This window comes from Ipomoea nil, unplaced genomic scaffold (assembly GCF_001879475.1).
Source record: "Ipomoea nil cultivar Tokyo-kokei standard unplaced genomic scaffold, Asagao_1.1 scaffold0268, whole genome shotgun sequence".
Classification (NCBI taxonomy): Eukaryota; Viridiplantae; Streptophyta; class Magnoliopsida; order Solanales; family Convolvulaceae; genus Ipomoea; species Ipomoea nil.
Genome location: NW_017616696.1, coordinates 5,328,299 through 5,336,731, shown reverse-complemented (window position 1 = coordinate 5,336,731; position 8,433 = coordinate 5,328,299). Strand labels below are relative to the sequence as shown.

Sequence of the window (8,433 nt, the reverse complement as noted above, 5' to 3'; positions counted from 1 at the left end):
CATAAGATTGATTCAAAATATCACTCTTTTTTGGTGTTTTTAATGATTTTGTGCATAAAAATAAATTCCTTCAAGGAATCTCAACTGTGGATGAGACACAAGGACAATGATGCGATGAAAATAACCATTTGATTAAATATTTAAGCATAAGAACATGTTGCAAATTGGGAACAGGATGGAATAGGAGTACCATGAACTAATCTCAGAAACAACAAAATTCAAGTGGGTTTATACTTTGGCACAACCATGTACTGATATTCTAAACTAATTGAAAAACATTAGCAAATATTGTTTTGGATTCGAATATTCTACTTTAATCTCTAATAAAATGTCCATTCCAGCTATCAGATTGCCATCCAATGTTCCAAATTTACCTGTAAATATTAAAAGCTTGCTGCTGGTGTCCAGAACGAATGAAGAAGCAGTAGTATTCTAGATGGAATCAGATAAGGAAGATGGTAATCCGCAGTTTTAAAACTCTTAGTTTGGTGCTCTTTTGTTCCACTACCAACATGTAGATTAGGTGATGCTGTTGGTGGGAGTAGAGACTGGGGAAAACATTCAAAAAGACAATCTAACCTGAAATCTGAAATTATATAAACTATTTTAGGATAGATCATACTTTTAGATTCTCATTCACCCCTCTCAATCATCTTCACCGCTTGCAACCCTCGCACTCTCTCGGTCTCTGATCTCCGGCTCTTTGCCTCTCACAGTCTCACGCAATCACCCCTCCTCTAACCCTCTAAGGCCTCAGCCTCACGATAAAGACTAACACAAACTTGTAATGCATTCAATCAAGAAGCACGTACACCATGATTATCATGGAGAAGAAAGAAACTGACAAATCAATCTAATCGTGATCAAGAATATGGATGGCCATATATAGCTTCTGAAAGTGGTGTACTATATATATAGCTTCTGCTCATTAAATTCATCAAGTGCAAAATAAAATCCCCCACCAAAAAGAAAAAGGAATAAAGCTTGTCAGCATCTTTAATTTGAGCAAACAACTTAACAGCAAAGCATTCCACAATTAAATATAAATCAGTAGGTTAGCTATTTTTCAGTCAAATCCTTGTAATAATGCCAACAGATTATACCTCCTTCTCACATACTATGCTAAGTAATGAATTAGTCACAAAACTGCAACCACTCAGAAGCAAACATTACAGTACACTCAATCAAAAATATGAAACTGTTAGTTGCATCTATCATCACGAACTAAAACCTAAGATAACAGCCACCCAGTGACGAAGCTTCAATTCAGACTCTCATCTTTCCACGGATACCCAATATTATATTTCTCTCTATGAATCCAATTAAACCGAGGAGATTAACTTTCTCCTAAACCGCAACACCCAATCCCTAACCGAATTAATTATACACAACTATATATGAAGCGATTAATTGAGATGCTAATCTTCTTCCAAACAGAATATAAATGCTAATCAACTGAGGAATTGAAGAAATTGCAACTAACTGACCTCGATATGATAATGAATCAATAACTGTTTATCAAACCATCAGCTTCGGAATTTCATTAAACCCTTATTGCTTCCATTTGCGCTAGTCTGATAGATAGTCTCAGTTCCACAACAAAAACTGACAAATTATCCCACACCGGCCAACTATGAAACCGGAAACCAAAATATAAGGTTCAATTTGTGAATCCTGGTCATGACCTTACTTGAACAGGATCTGTTCTATAGGCTCGTACTGAGTAACAGCACCGGGCGGAGCCGTGGATGATCGTTTTCGGTCGTTCGACGCGGCTGGGATGGCTTCTTGGCTGTCTTCACAGGCTTCCCATCTTTTTGTTTTTCCCCCTTTTTTCAATTTTCGTTGGTGGGTTCTTCGGTTCTTCCTAAAATGGAGATGCAGAACAGTAGAACACTATGAAAGTTCTACGTTCTGGTGATCTGTACTGTAATGCATTAATCTGTCAACAAGAAGCGTTTGTAGTCCAACGGTTAGGATAATTGCCTTCCAAGCAATAGATCCAGGTTCGACTCCCGGCAGACGCATTAATGAAGGCGGCAGGTTTATTTAGTGTCTTATTGCAAGTAGAGTGACTATTGAATTCCCACCATATAGACTTCATCACTTCAATATATTTATGGAATTTAATCTTATTAAAGATGTATTATTATATATTTAAAGCCAAAACCAAAAAATTATTACTCCGTATTACGAAATAGTAATGGGAGGCAGAATAAAGTTCAAAAGAAAATAATTTCAAGAACAAGAACCAACCTGAGAGTTTGCTGTCTTTGCTAATGCATAAGTAACAGAGTTCATTGACCTCTACATGTGACGACAACAAATGATTTTGAAAGTTGACATTAAATTAAAACACACGTTTGTAGTCCAACAGTTATGATAATTGCCTTCTACTTCTTCCAGAATTGTACAGAAATGATAATCCCAATTCCCAATAGGGGTAGCAACAAGGATAGCATTTTCCCAGCGCCGGAATGGGACTACAACGAAAGGGTCCAACGCTGCAAAGACTGAAAGAGCTCCTAAACATTGTGCCCAGGCCTAACTAGATTAAGACTACAGGGACAATTTATACCACAAATTATTGTGTGGACCATAACAAAAACTACATTTTTAATATACTAAATGTACATTATTTGTGTATTGAATGTAAATTATACAAAATAATGTACTTTTAATACTCAAATAATGTATTTTTCCCGAATACAATATGCATTATTAATATACTAAAAGTACATTATTTTTATACTAAATGTACATTATTTTATAACATACAAAATATGGTCCACACAACTCGTGTCGACCATGGTCCACACAATAATGATTGAATTTATATTGTGTACGTACCATTAACCATGTTTATTTTTACTCCGTAATATATTAAAAGTTGATTTTAATTTATTGAAATTTTTTTAGATTGTATATAAAAAATATATTTTTAACATAATAAAAACAAACTTTTTAAAAATTAATATTTAGTACATTAAAAATGAACTTTCAGTATACTAAAAATGAACATTAATGTCAGTAATGACACTTTATAATATAGACTATGGTTCACATTATAATGATTGTTGGACAGAATTACCACACGGGACACGGCTAAGCTAATTAATTGCCCAACTTTTAAAAAATTATATTTTTAATTACTCTTGTTACTTTATAATTTTAGCAATCAACATTTTAGAATTTATCACAGATTTAATGCTAATATCTTTTAATTTGTTAATATTTTATAAATATTCAAATGTTGTTTGAATGAACAGAATATTAAGAGGATTTTGAAAAGGTTCGGTAGCAACATGATTTTCTTTAATGGATTGAAGGATCCATGGAGTTCTGGAGGGTCAGTATAAAACTACGTATATTGTATTTATTAAATGTAAAAAATATTTGCCATCCATCATATGTTTACCAAAATAGTTTTATTTTTTCGTATAATGTTGTAGGGTGCTGGAAAATATATCCAAATCCATAGTTGCTATCGTTGCAAAGAAGGTTAGTAATTAGACCACAAAACATTATCGAAGTCTAACAGTTATTTGATTAATTTACAAACTATAATAAATACATTTAGGAGTGCCAATTATATTTCAATCCGATCCGCAAGAATTCACCCGAACCCGCTTTGCATGAGTTTATTTTTTGGGTGATAACAAGTACAGTTATGGGTTAAGAGTTTTACAAAAATAAACAAGTGCTCCGTAATAGATATAGGTGGTGGCATGATTATATAAAAATCGCATCAAATTTAAGGTGTTTGATTGATATTGTGCTTTTTACAAAACTGAACCGAACCGAACTAGTAATATACTGAAAAATCGAACGATTCGAGATTCTTATAAACTGAACGATTTGGTTAAAAATCGAACCTAATGGTTCGGTAAAAATCGAACCGAACCAAATACTGTTGATTTCTTTTAATGATACTAATAATAATATTAATAATAATAAAAGAAGTAAATTCAAGTCTCTTGATGCATGCTCCCCCGTTCAGTTCCTATTCTCACTAGTATCTCTTAAATTTTTTATTTGATTTCTTTATGACTTGTTCTCTACTTTGCACTTTTGTTTTTTGCCGCAATTATTCTTTACCTCACAATTATATCTAACTTGAGTTATTTTTACAATATTCAATATTTTCCTTAGTTTCATGTTTCTATGAATTTAATGTGCTTTAACGTCATTCTAATTTTGATTTCCAATGCAGTGGAATGTATTTCCAGTGCACCCAAAAATTAACTATACAGTACTTGATGGCAGTATATTTTGACAATCAAATAAATACACAGTGTATCGGGTTATCGATCCACAGGGAAGCAGGACGTATCAAGCACTAGCTGCTAATCTATTCATGAGAAGTTAATCCTAGCGAAAAGGGTGATTAATTGATTACAAAAGTAAACTAATTAAAAGAGAACAAGGTGAGCAAGTTGATAAAAATAATAGAGTAATTTAAAAAGTGGGATTCATGGAATGAAGTGCTTAATCACCTAGTGTCAATCTAATGTGCAACCTTCAATTTGGGTTCAAACAAGTGTGATAATGCATATAAGGGAAGAAATTACTCCCATAATTCTAACCTAAAATAATGCTAGTGAATATTCATTCACATGATATAAACAGTTAAGCAACTCAAGAACAAGCATTCAAGATAAATCTTTAACAAATATGTCATCTCCCAAGGTGTAATAGTCAAGTGCAATTGTGGGTGCTCTTAATTATGCCCTAACTCCCGTTAAGACATAAAGATAGCTATGAAACGAGTAATTTATGTCTTTAATTACTAGCAACAACAATATAAATCACAATTTCAACACAAGTCATAAATCCCAAATGTAAATATATTAACGAAATTAAGAACCAGACACATAGGTTCATAAACACTTTCGCCCAAAAATCCCTGAGATATTTTAGCCACTCAAGGCTAGAATAGCATTCATTATAATAATATCTAGGAGTTCACAAGCAACAAAGAAAGTAAAAGAAAAGGGGAATGAATTCTCCCGAATCTTCCTAGCTTTTCCTCGTTCCTCCAAGGTAACTTGTAGCTCTTAATGTGTTCTCTTCTCTTTCACTCAATTTTTGTCTCCAAAAATGCAGCTTGAAGTCCTAGGGTTGAGGGAAGATAGGCATTTTATAGCGAGAGCCGAGTAGGGGCAAAATAGGAATTTCCGCACAGCTTAATCCTCACCTAGGACGGGCATTCGACGCGTTGAGTCTTCGACTGCTAGAAACTTTGGACGCGTCGAATGTATGATTCGACGCGTCGAGTCTTCAACAACAACATTGTACATTCTTTTTGGCTCCATGCATGCTTTAAAGACTTCTCTTGCTTTTGCAGTTGCACTACAATGGTTTCAAAACACTAACAAACACCATAAATACATTCAAATCAAGCATTAAACCATATGTACATGAGAAAGCAAGGAAATAGACATTGAAAGTGACAATCTAATAAACTTAAGCCCACAAATAGATTCAAATTAACAAGAAAAACATGCACAAATGAGATTATATCAGTACTTGACATTTGTTCTTCAAATATTAACTATACAGATAGATGGTTATTCATCTTGTCAATAAAATATTTCAAGTGAGCCAACAGAAGAGTCGGCTGTGCAAAAAAGTCAACTGATATGGTAATTAGTACTTAGTAGTGTGTTTGAACTTTGGATTGCTATTTTGTTATATAATGTTTAGACTTTATGTGATTATGTGAATATGCATTATTTGGTGTTCAAAAAATTAAAAAATATTGAAATTTGGAGATCTTAAACCGAATCAAATACCGAACTAAATTAAATTTAAACCGAAACTGAACCATTTCAATTTTCAAACCAAATCGAAATCAAACTGAACTCTAATGTTAAATTGAATGGTTTAATTTTTTAAAATCGAAATCGAAACCAATAAAATCAAACCCAAGCCCGAAACGCTAAACTGTCAGCCGCCAAAATATGCTTTGAATTTCAAACTTCTTGTTTAAAATTGGACACATATTAATAATCCACTAACAGGATAGTTTTGGTGGAAAAATCTGTCCAAAATTGGAGACCTTAAGTAATCCAAATTAAAAATAAACCCAAAGCCAAGGCAACCACAATTGCCCAAATTCGACTACCTGAATTGCCAAATTTCCACTACTTCAGATGTCAATCTAGCTTAGTCCAAAATTGATGAGAAAAGATAAATTCAATAAATTTTAAAGTTATGATCAAGAAACTTTAGTGTGATAAAAAAAATTGTGTTAAATTTAATGATCATCGACTATAGTGATTTTCTTAATTTCGTCCTAAAAGACTTTGGTGACCTGATGTAGTCCCAGACTTTAGTTTATTTGCTCAATTTAGTTCTCCGTTTGTTATTCCGTCAAATTGGTGTTAAATAAAGGGACAATTCAGCAATTCCAATATTGGTCTCTCTTTACTCTCAGCCTGCGAAGTGCGAAATTCCTCTTTCTTTTACGAATTACTCCCAGACCTCCGAAATCAAATTTTATATTGGCAAGTTTGGTATTAACTCGTAAAAGAAAGAGGGATTTCGCACTTTACATGTCTAGGAGTAAAGAAATGTCAATATTGAAATTACTGAATGTCCCTCTATTTAACACCAAATGGACGGAATAACAAACAAAGGACTAAATTGAGCAAAAACACAAAAGTCTGGGACTAGATTAGGCCATCAATGTCGTCTAGAACGAAATTGAGAAAAATCATTATAGTCGATGACCATTTTGGGTTTTAACTCTAAAAAAATTAGTTCGACAATTATAAAACCAAAACCAATAAGCCCAATGGCCCAAACAGACTAGTGTTGGAGGATAAAAATGTAATCCTCCCCTTCCATTTTATTTTCCTTTATTTCCCTTTTATTTCTTTCCCTTTCTTTCCCTTATATAAACAAAACCAGTGTAGGAATATTGGACTTACCATCAATAATAACTTTCTTTCTTGTTCATCTTCTGCACCTCTTCTTCGCTCCATCTCTGCCTCTTGTTTATCTCTGCTTTTTGTTCATTCAATGTAATCCCTATTCCGACATGGTATCAGAGCCGCGATCCTACGCCGTCGCCGCCGTCTCTACCTTCGCCGGCGTGAAGCAGGAGACGCTGGCTACCATTCCGATCGCACAATCTCCAACCGCAAAATATCTGTTCGTTCGATTCCTTTCTCGCGTTGTTCCAAAGTCGGTTCCGCAGAGGAACTCGATCAACCGTGCTTTTCTTCTTCAATCCCAGGCAGCGGAGAAGATTAGTTCTACGCAGAGTAGAAATAACAAAGTCGACGCTAGATCAACAGTCCGATCAGCATCAACACTGATTCCGCAGAGGAATCCAGAAGATACGGCGATCTCCACAGCCGTTCCGCAACGGAATGGAGGAGCTCGTTCGTTTATTCCGATCAATCCGCAGAGGATTCGGGATTTGGAGCAATCAGCCGCAGCGGTTGTATATTTCCATTTCAAATACGTTCAGAGAGCCATAGCCGTAGCCGATCATCCGATTGCTCGAACCTCCCCAGCCGCAGAGGAAGGAGTTCGTAGCTCACAGTGGTTGAAGCAGATGGATCAGTTCTCCGATTCAGCCACAGACGTAGCCGTTCCGCAGCGGAAGGGAGGAGCTCCGTCGATTCTGATCAATCCGCAGAGGATTCCGATCAGTCCGGACGGCAATTTGGCCAATGTGCTTGATTCGCGCAGTGCGATTTTTAAGGACCGTAGTTTGAGCTTTCCTGAGAAGAATCAGTTTCTCTGTGGACCGCCGCCTTGGCAGGGATACCAGGGCGGGAACAAAGGTTATATTGAATTTTATGATGACATGTCTGATCTCTCAATGGCGCAAGGCAATTCTGAGACAATTCTGCAGGTTCTGAGCCGACTTTCTCTGGAGAAAGAAGAACGGTTTTTGGCAAATATTTTGAGTAACATTGCAAAGGAAGGCGGAGAACATGTGTTAAGGAAGTATGCAGAATACATTCCACTCCTGTTCGAAGCTTGCAAGGATCATTCAAATCCACACATTCAACAGATGGCTGCCTGTGCAATCGGTAAATATGTTGAGTTTGATAGAGAAACATTTAAGCATCATCTCCGAGATGGACTGTCCAGCTTAGAAGCAATAATAGTATCTGGTGGATCAATTGATGATCTAGAACACTGGATAGCCAGAGATGTTGTTGTTTCTGATTTCCAGGACTGTTGGGAGAAGAACAACATTGATAATGTGAATATAAAGACTTTGATGAAGATGAGGTCTCAGATCTTCTCAAATTGTTCTGCCTGTAAATTGAAGCTAGGAGATTTTGATGGAGCGCTGTTGCAGAGGTTGCAGCAAACCATCCGTTTGAGCTTGAACCAAATGGTATTGGGAAACTATGTTCTGAAGTTTTTTTGGTTCTGTTGTTTCACTTGAAGATATTGCTTCAGCTT

General features: G+C 35.5%; 1 long non-coding RNA gene and 1 other non-coding gene across 2 annotated transcripts in view; one reads left to right on the top strand and one right to left on the bottom strand.

Moving 5' to 3' along the window:
• Positions 1-685: 685 nt before the first annotated feature.
• Positions 686-8,433, bottom strand: part of LOC109150056 — a 21,821-nt gene continuing 14,073 nt past the window's right edge. Inside the window, exons 2-3 of the long non-coding RNA XR_002049081.1 lie at positions 4,341-4,343; positions 686-699 (exon numbers count right to left, since the gene is read on the bottom strand). This is a non-coding gene — a long non-coding RNA (uncharacterized LOC109150056). The remainder of the gene's footprint in view (positions 700-4,340; positions 4,344-8,433) is intronic.
• Positions 1,956-2,027, top strand: TRNAG-UCC. Its single transcript has one exon. It is a non-coding gene; the product is annotated as a tRNA-Gly (tRNA).